Source organism: Armigeres subalbatus, chromosome 3 (genome assembly GCF_024139115.2).
Source record: "Armigeres subalbatus isolate Guangzhou_Male chromosome 3, GZ_Asu_2, whole genome shotgun sequence".
Lineage (NCBI taxonomy): Eukaryota > Metazoa > Arthropoda > Insecta > Diptera > Culicidae > Armigeres > Armigeres subalbatus.
Window position 1 is genome coordinate 49,103,679 of NC_085141.1, and position 17,122 is coordinate 49,120,800.

General features: G+C 38.7%; 1 protein-coding gene across 7 annotated transcripts in view; it reads right to left on the minus strand.

The window, feature by feature from the left end:
• Positions 1 to 15,656, minus strand: part of LOC134223734 (DENN domain-containing protein Crag) — a 77,197-nt gene extending 61,541 nt beyond the window's left edge. For 2 of the 7 annotated variants that reach the window (XM_062702927.1, XM_062702921.1), the window contains exons 1-2: positions 15,030 to 15,328; positions 13,377 to 14,272 (exon numbers count right to left, since the gene is read on the minus strand). The gene's annotated coding sequence lies outside the window, so the exon portion shown is untranslated. Of the gene's footprint in view, positions 1 to 13,376; positions 14,273 to 15,029; positions 15,329 to 15,550 lie in introns of those variants that run through there. The other 5 variants (XM_062702925.1, XM_062702926.1, XM_062702924.1 and 2 more) reach the window with 5 other exon arrangements.
• Positions 15,657 to 17,122: the final 1,466 nt, after the last annotated feature.

Here is a 17,122-nt window from a genome sequence, read left to right on the forward strand (position 1 = left end):
AGGTTCCTTCTTTATTGGCAATTTCCAATTTGTTTTTCAATTTTTTTTGCTGCCATGGCAGCGATGTAGTTATCAAATTGTCTTCATTTGCTCAAGGTAAGCTAAAGCAAAGCTTAAGCTAAGCTAAAGCTAAGCTGAAGCTAAGCTAAAGCTAAGCTAAAGCTAAGCTAAAGCTAAGCTAAAGCTAAGCTAAAGCTAAGCTAAAGCTAAAGCTAGCTAAAGCTAAGCTAAGCTAAAGTTAAGCTATTGCTAAGCTAAAGCTAAGCTAAAGCTGACTAAAGCTAAGCTAAAGCTAAGCTAAGCTAAAGCTAGCTAAAGCTAAGCTAAGCTTTGCTAAGCTAAGCTGCTAAAGCTAGCTAAAGCTTAAGCTAAAAGCTGCTAAAGCTAAGCTAAAGCTGAGGCTGAGGCTGGGGCTGAGGCTGGGAGCTAAAGCTTGCTAAAGCTTTGCTGAAAGCTAAGCTAAAGCTAAGCCAGTTGCTTAAAGCTGGGGTGGGCTAAAGCTGGGAACAGGCTGTTGTGGGGCTGGTGGGAGCTGGGGGGCTGGGAGCTGAGCTGGGGCAGTTGAACTGGGGAACAGGCTTGGGAGCTGTGGGGTGGGGAGCTAAAGCTGGGGTGGAACAGAAGCTAAGCTGGGAAAGCTAAGCTTGGGAACAGGGGTTAAAGCTGGTCAGCTGGAGCTGGGGTGGGGCTGGGGTGAACAGTTGGGTGGAACAGGTTTCAGCTGGGCTGAAAAGCTAAGCTAGCTAAAGCTACAGGAAGCTTGGAGCTGGGGTGAACAGCTGGTGCTTCAGCTAAGCTAAGCTAAAAGCTTGCTAAGCTTGAAGCTAAAGCTGTTAAAGCTTTCTAAAGCTAGCTTAAAGCTAAGCTAAAGATAAGCTAAAGCTAAGCTAAAAAAAAGATAAAGCTAAGCTAAAGCTAAGCTAACGCTAAGCTAAAGCCAAGCTAAAAAGCTAAGCTAAAGCTAAGCTAAAGCTAAGCTAAAGCTAAGCTAAAGCTAAGCTAAAGCTAAGCTAAAGCTAAGCTAAAGCTAAGCTAAAGCCACCACCTTTTTCCACCTGGAGAAAACTAGGATCCCACAAGGGTTCGTTCTGGCGTTGATCCTGGCGTTGATTTTGTCTACATTCTGGGAACATTCTGCTTGTGGTCGTCGGAGAAAAACTCCGAACAGAACGCGAATCCGAAAAGTAGTACCGTCCATCCCTAGGCCTCGTCAGTTGGTTTCGCTCGAAAAGTGTCCGCGGGTATGTGTGCAAATGGGCGACACCGTCTATCTGGCCCTAGCCTCAAGGGAAATGATCAACTGATTCCCAACTGGAAACTTATTAAGGTCCTTGGGGTCTCCATCGATCGAGGACTGATCTTTACTTCTCATTTTAGTGCGGGTATAACCGGCTGCAGCTCCAGGATATAAAACCCATAATCAAAACCCTTTGAAAATCTCATAGGAACAACAACACACAATGGGATCATCCTGAAAATAGACGATCGAAAATGTTTTGACCCCCTAAACGGCATTTTTTCGCCACGGTGTCTTCCTAGGGTAGTCTCATACTTTTCCCCTGCATCAGCAGGAATATAAATTTCAAGGGTAAATTTACTTGAATACCCGAGCAAAAAATAAATTTTATGAGAAATTTTTTTAGAGGGTTGATGTCTTTAGCAATGTTGTAGAGTATGTTATTTTGAACCTCTTTGCTGAATAAACCTTATACTTTGGACTAACATTTGTAGGGGAAATCGGTTCAATTTGGTAAACTAACCTCAAAATCGGGTTTTTAGGTTTTCCATGTTTTAGTTTCAATTAATCAACTCAGTATGTTCTGTGAACTTGTATATATAAGTAAAATATAGCAATTTAAGGAGACTCCAGCAATATACAATGAGGATATGTGAAGATATAATGATTATTAGGTCAAATAGGTATTATTTTATTCAAAGTTTATTTTTTGAATTGGCACATCTTGGCACCTAAGTTTTTAAAAGTTTGTTAGCTCATTATGTCTAGAATGAGGTAGGGGATAAATAATTATCGGGTCTCATAAGGCACATTTCATCCAATAGGTATTTTTAAATGTCTCCAAAATTATGGAGAACGAACTGTTTCGTGAACTATCCAAGCAAGATCAAGGAAATCGAAGGATGTCATATTTTTTATTGAAAGAAGCACTCTTAAGCTTTTATTTCATAATAATAGATTGAAAATCGGTCCAGTAGTTCAAAAGTTATGAATTTTTGACAAAAGTAAACTTTTGATAATGGTAATAATTTTTCAAAATTACTAACCCTAATGGCCAAACAATAAAACAACGGATCTATTAATTTTCGTAGAGGAATAATTCAGCAATTCAACCAAATTTTGCAAAACTCTGGAAGGTTGTAAATCGCTTTCACCTGATATTGCTGTACGTGTACCTGCATTACGATATACCATCTCTATAAGAACGATATTTTCGAATATTTACTTTTGTCAAGAATCCATAACGTTTGAACTACTGAACCAATTTTCAATCTATTATTATGAAATGAAAGCTTAAGAATTCTACTTTGAAGAAAAAAATGAGATCTTACAATTTATTCGATTTTGCTTGACTACTTCACGAAACAGTTTGATTTCCTTGATTTTTGAGACATTTAAAAATACCTATTGGATGAAATGTGCCTCATGAGACCCGATAATTATTTATTCCCTACCTCATTTTAGACATAATGGGCTAACAAATTATTATAAATTTAGGTGCCAAGATGTGCCAATTGAAAAAATAAACATTGAATAAAATAATACCTATTTGACCTAATAATCATTATATCATCACATATTCTCATTGTATATCTAAGTAAAATATAGAAAATTAAGTCTCCTTAAATTGCTATATTTTACTTAGATATACAAGTTCACAGAACATACTGAGTTGATTAATTGAAACTAAACCATGGAAAACCTAAAAACCCGATTTTGAGGTTAGTTTACCAAATTGAACCGATTTCCCCTACAAATGTTAGTCCAAAGTATAAGGTTTATTCAGCAAAGAAGTTCAAAATAACATACTCTACAACTTTGCTGAAGACATCAACCCTCTAAAAAAAATTCTCATGAAATTTATTTTTTGTTCGGGTATTCAAGTAAATTTATTCTTGAAATTTATATTCCTGCTGATGCAGGGGAATAGTATGAGACTACCCTAGGAAGACACCGTGGCGAAAAAATGCCGTTTAGGGGGTCAAAACATTTTCGATCGTCTATTTTCAGGATGATCCCATTGTGCAACAGGGCCACCCGGTAAAGATTCGGAGAAGCTTTGCTCGATAGCAGACTCCTATACCGGTTATAACTAACATGACCAACACGTAGAGAATTTATCAATATCCTCTTCTCAGTAGTCAATCCGCAGGCGTTCTCCCATTTCGAAATCGGCCATATAGCAAAAAGCCGCTGTGTACGATTTCATCACATCCGGAGAATACCCACGTTTTTCGAAGGCCAGTGTAATTGCGGCCCTGCAAAACGACCACCCCAAACACCCCTGGATCCAAAGTATCCTAGAAAACGATCGCCCTTTTGTTGGCTGGAATATCAAGGGTCTTTACTAACTCCGTACCTTCAGCCGACATTAAAAAAAAATCACTCTTTTACACTCCCGAAGCGAAGCGGATTTCCAACAGTAATATGGAGGTTATGCTACTCATGCTTAAGATATGGAAAATTATTTTAATTCTAATTTGGAATCGTAACAACCACTTTTGCAGTTCGTGTTTGATTTATAAAACGACTTACTTTACTACCAAAAGCATTTTTTTTGTTGGGGCGTAGAACCACTGCGTCCATTGAGTTGAACTTTTGTGGTAACTTACCAAAAGCATTAGGGTAATGATACCAATAGTGGAGGTATTAGTATATCAACAAAAGAAAATATTGTTTTAAATTGATGATTATGGGAAATTTAAAGTTTTAATACCTTAGCCAATAGATAAACTAATAAAGTTGCTACCGAAAATTGATGTCATTTAACATCAACAACTATCAAATATCGCTTACTCCACTAATGGGAACACTGTTCCTTTAGTGGTGGTAAAAATTAATTTTGGCACCCATAGTGGTGCTATTCCATTGATTTCTTATGAGACTTGCCACTATTTGTGCAGTTGCACCACTATAGGTGCAAAGGAGTCAATTTTATTAAGGAAAATCATTGTTTTTAATAATTTTTCGGGCGAAATCTTCGGATAAGTTGTATTTGACAGGATATTTAAAGCATGACGCATCAACTGAAACCATCGTAAAGTGTATAATTATGAAAATTCTCATTAAAACCCCACTACCTCCACTATTGGTGCTACTTCCACTAAGGGTACGGTTACCCTACGGAATGCTATACTGCACAGGTCTTCTAAAGATTGAGCGTTCACCAGCACGCAGTGAGAACGCATGTTCAACAACTGGCGAAATCTGTGTTTTATTTGACGAGATGAGACAAATATGTTTTAGTAGTATGCAGATAGGAACAGTTCCCCTATATTGGGAGAATATGATTCTCAGTGCGTTCGTCAACTTGAGGAAGTACGAGATTTTTGATATTTTTGAAACCGTTTTAGCACCGGGAAAGCATATTGAATAAGTTGGTAAACAAATTATAAACCGTAGCAAACGCAATTTATTTCAGGAAAATCAATCCTACTTTTTATCCAAGTGGGGCAGAGTAAAACGGATTTTACCACAATAACGATGCATATTGCGGAATTGCGCAGCCAAACATATCACAAGCGTGCGCATTTGTCTATAAGCAAAAACGCACCACACAACTTTTTTCTAGAGGTTGACGTACTAAACCATTCAGTACCATGATAAGGTTAGGATATATAAAAGTTGCTGAGTTGGTTTATTAATCAATCTAATCGAATTTCCGGGAGTTCTACTAGGCGGAACATTTCCCATCAATCACTAAAACCATAACTGAGTAAGTTGCATAATTTCAAATCAATATCAAAATCGGAAGGTAGCCTCAAAAGTTCAAGGTGCCATCGTGCGGTTGCGATATCGTTTTCACACGACAAACAAAACCCAACCCAGTGCAAGCCGTCGTTGCTGTTTGTTTATACATTGTTATCAATACCGTTTTACGGCTGCCCATGTGCGGCGATAAAATAAATAGATTCAGAAATGATTATTTTTACACTTGCTTTCCATGAGCAGCTGCGCACGATACTAGCAATGGAATCGCGACTGTTACTCCGGCTGGTGCTAATTAATAGCCAGACAATTGCCTGTAGGTCCAACGAACAATTAAAACCTATCGAGCGGCGAGATTCACCTCGAACCTCGTGTCTTCAATTGCGTTTCCATATAGACAGGAGTCCGAGTTCTTCAACAACTCCAACGCTAATAGGTCGACGCCGTCTTGATTGCCTATACAGTCTGGTGTTTGACGACAGATGCGGCGATCGTCCCCGAGCAAGAACACGGATCAAAGATCAACCGAAATGCGTAGTTGCGCGCCGCAATTAAAGATATGTAGTCCGTCGCCGGTTTGCTGTAGATAGAGCTAATGTATATTTTAGTAGTTGATGATGATCGCCGTCTCGGTGTCGACCAAGCCCCGAGCCCCGTATATCTGGGTGAGATGAAAGAGCGACTTTGTTTGACTGACTTGGCTTGATCTTGCTGTGCTGGGTTGCGATAGCAACACGCGACGGATGACCTAACTGTGTACGTCTCATGATAAAGATATATTTTTCTTATAAAAAACGCGAGCTTTTATACCACAAACAAAAATTCAAGTTGCTCAATAAATGTAGAATTAATATGAAACTTTGGAAATAAAAGCCCAAAATAAAAACATGTTAACCGTAACAAGCTTTTTACAGTAATATACCACTTGGTTATGTTTTAAATAAATGTATCGATACATAAACATATTTATAATTTTTATAATTCGGACAATATTGCATAATATTTTGCGTAAATTTTATTCACATCTACGGTATCAAGTAAGTATGTACAGTATTGGAAATAATCTGAAAAGTTAATTTTGACAAATTTATTTTTTATCCCATTTTTCTAGTACTGTCGAAATGTTTCATGAACAGCAATTCAGCTACTTGGCCTGGTATATGTATAACACTACCAAGAGTTAAGATTCGCTTTCGAAAATAAATGCGGACGTCATACAGAACGTAGAACAATATTACACAGCAACGGGCGTGGTCAAACGAGAAATGCGAAATTTGTTCGGAGATTTGATCGCTTGTGGTCGTTGTGTTGACATTGTTAGTTGGCTAATTTAGTGGCGACGACGGTATCGTCATGATTAGTGACGTCCAAATGTTCGGTGATTGTGGGAGGCACGACTTTCAATTTATACGATGCAAACAAGTTTCGTTGCTTCCGGCATTTCGAACTACTGTCTACTCATTTGAGGAATGTGATCAACGAAAGATATTTTGGTAGGCTAGTAAAATTCTTTTTTTTTGCCTACATATTGTGAGAGTGTATACATAAATGATAAGCTTCCGTAGTTTTCTCTGGGTTAAAAAAATTAATCACACCCCTCATTTTATGAGGATAAAAAAAGACCTCAACCGTGCAACGGTTTTCACATATTTTATATTATCAAAATTAAATTACTTGACAGTTTGATAAATTATATTTTCGCAATTCCTGATCATAATATCTAGTTTACAGTTCGTTTGAGTGATAAAACGGCCTACTTTTCCATACCAACAAAATGGGTGCTTTTGAACATAATGCAACTCAAATGAGTTGCATAATATTCATTATAACACTCATTTGGGTGCTATAATGAAAAACCAACATCAGAACAGTAGTTACATGACTATATTTTGCTGAATTAGCTTGGATGAGTGTTCAAATAGTGTATTCTCTGCGTCGGGTAATAAATGAAATAGTTTGATGGACATGACATCGAAAATTTCCAAAGGCAAGTACATCTATCGCTTCAAGGCTAATCGAACTATGCAATGTGGCATGGTAACAGGGAACAAGAATGATCATGTGGAGAAAATTTGACTGTACAATTTTGGTTTAGATTTATTAAATTAAAGTCCATTTTTCGTCATTGCAAAAAATAGCGTGTGCAACTCGTTACAAAACTCGTTTTTTCAGCACTAGTAGTATTTATCGTACGTAAGTAGGGGGAAAAACGGCTTTGGCAGGTTTTGTTCTACAGTCGACTCTCCACATCTCGATGTTCTATATCTCGATATCTCTCCCTATGTCGTTGGTTTCCTCAGTCCCTTCGATCTACATATATTTGGGTTTTCTACATCTCGATAACCTCCCTATCTCGATATCTTTCTATCTCGATGGGTTCTGATCATATTTTGTTCAGGATTCACTCTCCTTATGTCGATATGGTCAGATTTTTAGGCTACTGGACCAGTTTTGGGCAATAACAAACACATCAATAACAAGAAAAGACATTGTCGTTTTTCATAACAACGAGCTTTTTTCGATCTAGTACCCATTTCAAGTTTCCTTCCATTCCTCGATCTCTCCCTATCTCGATGGTCCCTTCAATATCGAGACGTGGAAAGGCGACTGTATTATTGGCAGGGGGTTTTTGTTGACCAAACTTTATGAAATTTGGCCACAATATACTTTGATATGCAAAGAATGTTTAGGCCAAAATTGAGCATAATCAGTCATAAAAAAAAACCCTGACAATAATAGAACAAAACCTGCCAAAGCCGTCATTCCCTCTACGTAAATACAACTCGTGCTAAAAAAACATGGTATTTTTTGCAATGGAGAAAAATGGGCTTTAATAAGATAAATCTGAACCAATAATTTACTTCACATGATCATTCTATTAGCATTGGCATTGAGCAATTCGCACAAATTCGTAGGTGGTACAAGCCAAGACTATTGTATGAGAGTAGAATCACTTTCATCCGTTATCACAGATTTTGATTTGGGCCTAAGGTGTCAGGTATCAGAACGTTGGCTACAGGGTCACGTTCACCTCAATTTGGTGCACAGCCTTTTTCATCACACACCTGACGGAAAAGGAAGTGAACAAAAAGGAAGGGAATGTGGATGGGAGAACAAAGGGAAAGTTTGGAAAAGGGTCCTTGAAGAGGACATATAACGCAGAAGCGTGCAAGATCTTATATTTCCTTATCACAGAGGGGTTATGAACAACAAAATACTCTGAAGTTGCAGGTTTTTGAAGTCAATTTCCCTAAGTAAGTGTTTACCAAATATTTGGAAGCACAATTGCACATAGACTGGGCATAGACATATCAGATGATAAGAAGTTCCATCATCGGATTCACAACATCACAAACAGATGATTCAACGCGTTGAGTTTTTTCCATGTGATAGTTCAGTCGGCAGTGGCCTGTCAAGGCCTTGACTAAGATATTGCATTTCTGTTTAGACAGATTAGCTAAATAGCCTGCTACTACCGGAGATGGCTCGCGGATGTACAATTTTGTTTGATGACATGAATCCAGACTACTCCGATGCCATTTGTGCTAAGTGGCAGCCTAAGAGTTGATCAAAAGCTTCACCCAACACTTGGATATTGGAATAGCTGGCTCAGGACCAATAAAGTCATGTGATGCTCCTTTACGAGCTAACTCATCAGCCAATTCGTTTCCAGCTATGGAAGTATGGCCAGGCACCCATATGAGGTATAAAGTATTAACTGAATTCAGTTGTTCAATTTGAGTTGGACATACGATTACTAACTTCGACCTTGAGTTGGCCGAGACGAGAGCTTTAATAGTTGCTTGGCTATCTGAACAGAATTATATTACTTTGCCCATAATGCGTTGCTGCAGTGCAAATTGATGTGCACATATGATGGCAAATATTTCCGCTTGAAAGACAGTGCAGTGTTTACCCAGTAAGTGTAACTGTTCCAATCTCAGCTCACGCGAATAGACGCCTACACTCGCTCTACCTTCGAGAAGGGAGCCGTCAGTGTAACAAACAATGCGTAACAAACAATGTAACAAACAAATTGTGTTGAAAATGTCCTATACGGAAAACTACTAACGTGCGAGAGATCATTTGGAATAAAGAAAAATTTGTCCCAATAAACCATAAGCGGTAACAACAAAGTGTGTGTAGAACTGCGGTTTACAGGATTCTCTTCCATAAAACCGAGTACCCATAGTCGGTAAGTACAAGAAAATGCTTCTTGTTTAAGATGTATGTGTAGTGGAGCCACGTCGAAGAGAATTTCGAGAGCAGCCGTGGGAGTTGAACAGAACGTACCAGTTATTGCCATTTGGCACATTCTTTGAAGATGGCCTCATTTAGACTGAATTGTCCTCACTTCCCCTTTTCGCCACCACACAAGACATCCATAAGCCAAATTTGGTCGCACAACTGTTATGTAAATTCATTTGATATATTTGGGTTTAAGACCCCAAGTTTTACCAAAGGCATTGGCCGAAAGCCATACACGCCTTTTTGATTCTGAACTCAATGTTAGGAATACAGGAAAGCTTTGAATCAAGAATTACTATTGCTGTGTTAAAAAAACATGCTATTTTTTGCAATGGAGAAAAATGGGCTTTATAAAGATAAATCTGAACCAATATTGTACAGTCTAATTTACTTCACATGATCATTCTATTAGCATTAGCATTGAGGAATTCGCACAAATTCGTAGGTGGTACAAGCCAATACTATTGTATGAGAGTAGAATGACTTTCATACGTTACCATAGATATTGATTTGGGACTAACCATTATCTCTTAGATTGAAGCAATGCACTCTCTAGTAGTCGAGATCTGTCCTGGGAGCGTCCTTGGGCATGCTGGTTAATTGGATACCTACTTAAAAAAGATGCAGAGAACTCTACGACCTCTCATATGTGTCACGGGAGGTTTTTTTGGAATCAAAAAAAATCTGAGCCACTTGAAGAGAGGCGTCCGAGTTATATGAAAGGAAGCTTCCGAGCCCCTTGAAAGGAGGCTTCCGAGCCTCTTGAAAGAAGTCTTCCGAGCTTTTTGAAGAGAGGCTTTGGAGCATCCGAACCTCTTGAAATGGGGATTCCGAGCATTTTGAAAGAAGGCTTCTGAGCCTTTCGGAAGGAGGCTTACGGGCCTTTGATGGAAGGATTCCGAGCCCCTAAAAGGGCGGCTTTCGAGCGTCTTGAAATGAGACATCCAAGCCTCTTGAAAGGGGGCTTCTGAGTATATTGAAAGGAAGCTTCTGAGTCTCTTGACAGTACGCTTCGAAGCCTTTTGAAAGAATAATTCCGAGCTACTTTAAAAAAGGCCTCTTGAAAGATGAGCCTTTTAGAAGAAGGAGAAAAAAACGAAAGAAAGTTTGAAGAAAAAAGCATCAAAGAAGGCTTCCGGGAGTCTTGAAAAAAAGTTTTCGAACCTCTTAAAAGGAGGTTTCCGGGCATTTTGATAGGAGGCTTTCGGGTCTTTTGAAATGAGGATTCCGACCCTTTTGAGCCTCCAAGTCTCTTGAAAGCAGTCCTCCGAGTTGCTTGGAAGGAGGCTTCCGAGAAGCGTAGAAGCAACTGAGCTTTTCGGAAAAAAATCCTCCGTGCTTCTCAAATGGCTTCGGAACCTGTAGACTCTAGATTTTGGCTTAGAAGCTTATTCAACATTTTGTTTCAATTAGGTAGATTGCAAAGAAGATTTTTTAAATTAGCTCATTCGACGTTTTGTCCATTTGATTTTTGGTCCCACTGCCCATCATCCACCGTGCTGATTGAGGAGGGCAGAATTGAATAGGCCTTGATTTGCTGATTTCCATGCATATTATGTACAGGACAAAATTTTGAAATAGCAAAAATTACACAATTATTAAAACTTTATCAAATAGTTTCGATTGTAATTCATCTGTCATTACTTTTTTTGTCCGAGATATCCCCTGGGCCCGGCGAAAGTACCCCCAGGGGTGCATGTTCCCTAGGCTGAGAACCGCTGCTCTAAAAGAATTCTCAAAGCATTTCTAAAGGAATTTTTAAATTAGTTGCCAAATTTCCGAAAAAAATCTAGAGGAATTTCCTATGAAATTTATAAAGAAATTCTGATTTTTTTATGGAAATCTAGAAGAAATTTCCGGAGGAATTCCTGAAGTAATTTCTTGAGGAATTTCCAAAGAAATTTCTTGAAAACTTGGGAAGATTTGCTGGAAAATATTCTAAAGGAGTTCTTAGATGTTTTTTTTCTGAAATGCCTGAAACAATTTCTTAGGATATTTCTGAGGGAGTTCCCATAGGAATTTTCTAAGAAACTCTCAAATTAATTCCAAAACTCCTAAGAAATTTTCCTAGCCAATTTCTGAAGAAGTGCATACGCAAATATTCCAAATCTAAAGAAATTTCCGCACGAATTCCCAAAGGAATGAAGAAGTTTCTAAAGGAATTCGTAAATAGGTTTCTAAATGAATGGTTTATGGAGTCTCCGAAGGAATTTCATAACGAAGTTCGAAATTTAGTTTCTTATTTCAGTTTTTGAAAGAACATCCGGAGGAATTAAAAAAGTAATGTTTAGATTAATTAAATAGAAGAAGTTATTTCCGGAGGATTTTTCGAGAGAGTCCCTGAAAGAGTTTTTGTAGGAAGTCTTGAAGGAATGTCCAAAGGGATTCTTGGAGTAATCTACGGGAAATTTCTGGGAGTATTCCTGAAGAAACTGTTAATGTTATTCTTGTAGGATTGGTTTGGAAAGTTCTGAGGGAGGAAGTTCCCGGAAGGTTTTCCGAAGTAATTACTGGTTTCGTTTCATGAAGATGTTTTGAAGGAATCCCTTCAGGAATTTCCGAAGGAATTCCTGGATTGTTCTTCAGGAGATTTTTTGGAGGAGTTTCAGAATGAAGTACTGGTGAAGTTCCAGACGGAATTCCCGGAACAATTCCAGAAGGAGATTTCGAAAGAGTTGCTGAATCCTCCGCAAATTCTTTCGGGAATTCCTCCATAGGTTTACCCTGCGATTAATTGAAAAATCCTATTAATCCACCTAGCGGGGTTGGTGCTTTTCTCGTGCAAAAAATACTAAAAATAGAAATAAGTATTTTTTAGCGTGTTTTGGGCATAAAAAATAGTATTTTGGCTATAACTTCTGATCCTATGCTGACTGACCAGTTGTTTGGGTTGATTTGTATATAACACTATGGGTCTCTGGGCCTCCTATCGAAAATTCGTTTTTGGAGTGATCATGTAGCCTTTCGGTACAACTCTGTTGTACGAGCAAGGCAAAAATCGATACACTTATCAAGCTTGAACCTAAATACAATAGCAATAACTTACTCAACATTGGCCGACTTCCCAAGCAGCACCGAGTGGCTGCCACTTATGTACGAGCAAATCCAGTCATATATGAGTTGTTGTAACCAAATCGGTCTCAACTGTGCTATTTGGGTTAGACTCAAAAACTAACGGACTTTGACAGAACTTTTGCCCAATATCGACTAGACATTTGTCCGACACAGAATATGCTTAAAACCTCATCAACTGAATATGTTTTAATTCTCGTGAGAATTTTGAGGATTGTGTGATTTGAAGAAAACAGTTACAATAATGTATCTAGGTCATAGCTTCCCAAAGTTGGGGGGTCGCGATCCCCTTCCATAAGATTTACACAGGCTGCGGGGGGTCACGACCCACCACTTTGGGAAACTATGATCTAGGTGATAAAATTAGATTCCATAAGAAGATATTCTTTGGAAGTTTCACTGAAAATTCTTCGGAATTTTCATGGGACTTTGAAGTTTTTACGAAATTCCACGGAAAATAGTTTTCAAATTTTTTCAGAAAAGAGAAGTACCAATGAATGCCAAAGAATTTTTCGGAGAAATTAAAAAAAAATTACAGTTTAAATTCCGAAAAAAAATCCATGGAGATTATAAAAACATTTCGTGGAAATTCTTCGTAATTTCCACGGTAAATTAATTACAATTTTTTGGTGCCTTTCCAGTTTGGTCCGGTTCCGTTTGAGATAACAAGAGGAGATAAATACTACCCCAACCGTAGTTTTTAACGCCAACCCGTAATAATACAGATATATGTTGAATAACTGGCTTTGACGTATTAAATTATGATATTCAGTCGAGTTTCAATTAGGAATATGCAACATTCATAATCATAAGGTAATGAAAAACAACTTGTGTATATTTTCTTACTACCATGGCTGCAGCCTTAACTTACATAATAGCAATATATATCTCCTGAACGTGTTTTGATAACATTGTTCTGAATGGTTCTAATTGACAATTGCTTCTGTTTCCCTTCAATCTTTTTTGCCCCACCAACAAAGTTGATGATATGGAGTGTGCAGTTTTAAAGCCCCTACCAGACTCTCCCTTCCCAGCAATCCCATCCAAGAGAACAACCTGTGCAAATCAATTACCCGCTAATTACGAAAGCTTGATTGTTGTAGTACATTACCTAATCTGGTTTTGCTGCTTTGCTATATATTTTTTTCCAAGTTATAGCTACTGCTGCTGCTACTGTCCGCTCTGGCCTTCCTCCTTGCTGCACCGGCGGCGCTCTAGATAGGCAGGCAGCTACCACCTATATCTATAGGTGCTCCACAGAGACACACTCTTCTGTTTCTGCTGAATGTGTTTGTGCTCTCTGCCGCCCGTGAAGCCGCTCGGACCCGGCTGGTGTCGATTCCGATGACGGAAGAAAATCCACAATAATCCTCTTTCCGGACGAGTACCTGTTCGGAGAGCTACAACACTGAACACTGTTGGCTTGTCACAGGTGGTGAAGCAGCCTCACATTCCATGACATTTCTGATTTTCACTTCCGAGCACATAGAACTATATTCTGATTGCAAAATTAAATTTCACCACTACACCAAATTGATTCGTTGGTTACTATCACTGATTCTTGGAACATTCAATTTGAATTCGATTATCAGACACCAGGTGTGTCGACTCAACACATTTCCAGCACTTGTATCAGTAAAAACACCAAAACAAACCGACGACACGTTATTTCGCAATAATTGAGGCCACCTTGATTGCTTGGATCGCTTGAATGGAAGAACATCATCGGAACGTCATTCACCCGTCCGACGACGACGGTCTCGACTCGACCGTTTTCCCGTGAAGCGATGCTCAGCAATGTTTTCTTTCGACCACCTACTTTGCCAGTCCGATTCAGATTCATTCTCCGCTCGCTCTGAGGGCCGTTGCGTTGTTGCTTCTTTATGGGGTTTGTTTTCTATCCATGGTTACTGTTCATCGTTCTTCTTTGCTTGGCCACTCGCTACCAAGAATCGCGCCACGCACACTCTGGTCTGACGGCTGTATAGCGCACTGTGGGACACTGAACTGCAAGATTCCGTTTGAATGATTTGAACATTTGGCAGGCTTGGCAGTGAATAAATATAGTCAGTTATTCTTGAGTCGACGTGCACGATATACGGTGGTCGACGTGTGAAATTTACATCATCAACGAGATGCATCTTTCTGTCTAATGAAAAACAGGTCATTCGAGTAAAATGTAGTCAGTCCCATCAAGGAAGGGATGGGGTAAACATATTAAGAATTTCCGTTTTCCACCTCAATGAAAATATATTAATCTCAACGCAAAACAGAGAAATACAGCATTAATCTTGACGCTTCTTTTTGCTAACATGCGTGCTAACCGCTGAAAAAAATCACAAAAATAAAAGAAACAAAATTTCTTAATTTAAAATTTAATCTAATTCATTTTCATTGCTTTGCTTTTGATGGGATGGACATTGGAACTATGAGATGAGGTGTCGAACAGTTCCCCTATATCGATAATAAATGTAATAAAAATTTAAACAAATAGGGGGAATGACGGCTTTGGCAGGTTTTGTTCTATTATTGTCAGGGTTTTTTTTATGACTGATTATGCTCAAATTTGGCCTAAACATTCTTTGCAAATCAAAGAATATTGTGGCCAAATTTCAGAAAATTAGGTCGACAAAAACCCCCCCGGCCAATAGAACAAAACCTGCCAAAGCCGTCTTTCCCCCTATTCAAAATAAAATGATATTCAAGCCATTGTGCCCACAGCTCAGCGTATCCCACTGTGCACAGCTAGAAGTCCATTACTTACACACATACCCAAGCAAATCACTGACTGAGCTAGAGAACACACCTGAATTTTTCAAACACTGTAGAACTTATTTTATCGAAATAAATTCCTTGCTAACACCGTTTCACGCTGCATTTCGGAAAACGGAATCAATTTTCAGTCTGCCGCTCGCGGTACTCTTCACCATTCCATTTCCAATTAGAATTGATTGCACTGTTTCCCTTCGAACGTCCCTTGGGCTGCAACAGTATAGATGGTCGCGCAGTATCGATGATTGAATGACGAAAGAACGATGGAAAAATAATCACAATGAAGTGAAAAGACTGTTTCTCACTTCCCCTGAGCCGCCTGCCTTGGCCAATCGAATGGCAAACAAGTCACAGAAGACGGTTCATCGCGACCAAGGTATGAGCGAAGGACAACGCTCCACCAATCGCCCAACCGACCACCAGAAGCTCAGCGTAGAATGGAGGAAACGGATAGAGAGCAATATACGGTGGTGGGAGATAACAGTACACAAAAAAAAACAATGGCACACTAACAAACAATAACAACAACGAATATCACACGTCACGACGTCCGAAACAATTTTATTGTTCCCAGGATCAAACTACAAATCGAACCGACTGGAACGAACTCACATTCACGACTGAGCTTTGACAAAGCACGAGAGGACGATGCATGAGCAAAAGAATGAATGAAAAGTGCCAATGTTGTTAGTGTGTGCGTGGAAACTACGCGACCAAAACAAATGGCACATCGCATCGCTTTGACGGAGAGCGAATCGCCCACATCAGGCAAACCCGGCGATGAAGTGGGTGATGGCTGGTTTGGTAGCGACGATACCCATCATGGTAGCCTGCGCGTTTTTCATACCACTTTGAAAATGGGGGAATAAGGGGTTGTACAAGTTTTGTTTGAATGGAGGGCTCATAAGCTTCATTTCTCATTTCAACAGTCTTGAATCGCAGTACATTGGGAAAAACCTAATGTACTAAAACTCATGAACGATTCAAATCAATCGTGAGTTGAAAAGCACCTAATTCAAAATAGAAAAACTTATGGTGGAGATTTAATCATCTATTTGAATCATTATTGTATTAAGAAAACTATGTTGAGCTTTTTTAGTGGAATGTCTTCACTTGTCACTTCACATCATTATTGTATGTTTTCTTTGGTTCTCCTTTGTTAAAAACAATGAAGCGTCGAGTCGAGTCAAGTACGAGACACTGAAGACGGCCTTACTGTTGAGGTCGAAATACGTATCTGTCAAAGGTAAAATAAAGTAGTGGAATTAAATGGAATAGTACAAACTTGTCTTATGACAAGTAAATACATTCCACTAAAAGCTTAAAATAATGTTCGTATCAAAAGCGAATTGATGTTCGTTGTTCTCTGTTGAATTTAGTTTTCGTTATTTTTCTTGAGACATTCGCACTAAGTGACCAGCACATTAAAGTTTGCCGTATTTTATACTATTTGCATTGTTTTCTTCTTTGCACACTTGATACAGCTCGTGATTCATAATGCACGCAGCACTTTACGCTCGAAAACTTCGAAAGCTCTCTAGTCCGCTTTTTTTAACGTCCATGCTTCATGTCCGTAAAATTTGAATGTGAAATCACACCGTTCCACTTACTTGCAGATACATATTACTCAAAAGCTAAATATCAATAGAAGCGCCATTCATTGTTCACTCCAGCTAGACTACATACTGCTTTAGGCAAGATAGAGATCAAAATATAGCTTTAGGGGGATAGATTCCATTACTTTTATCCGTTCTCATCTATTTGCGTTCATTTGAATGCAATGCATTTTTTAAGGTTTTCATTTTTTTTGTAAAAAATACAATGTTTTCCAATAGCTTCGGAATGATCGGCCGATCAACATTGGAGTAACTAATGAGAAATTTTAGGGGACCTAACTTTTTTTTAACTTTTCTAATACGACTTAAATATTTCAAATGATGTAGAATATAGAAATCTCGTAGGATTCCCAAAATTCTTGATATGTTCAAAAAACCATAGGTGTTGCGCTCGCCGTAAATAGAATGTTGGATTGGATTTGTTGGATGTTGGATTTTCAAAGGATTTTTTTATTTGCTTCGAACCCAG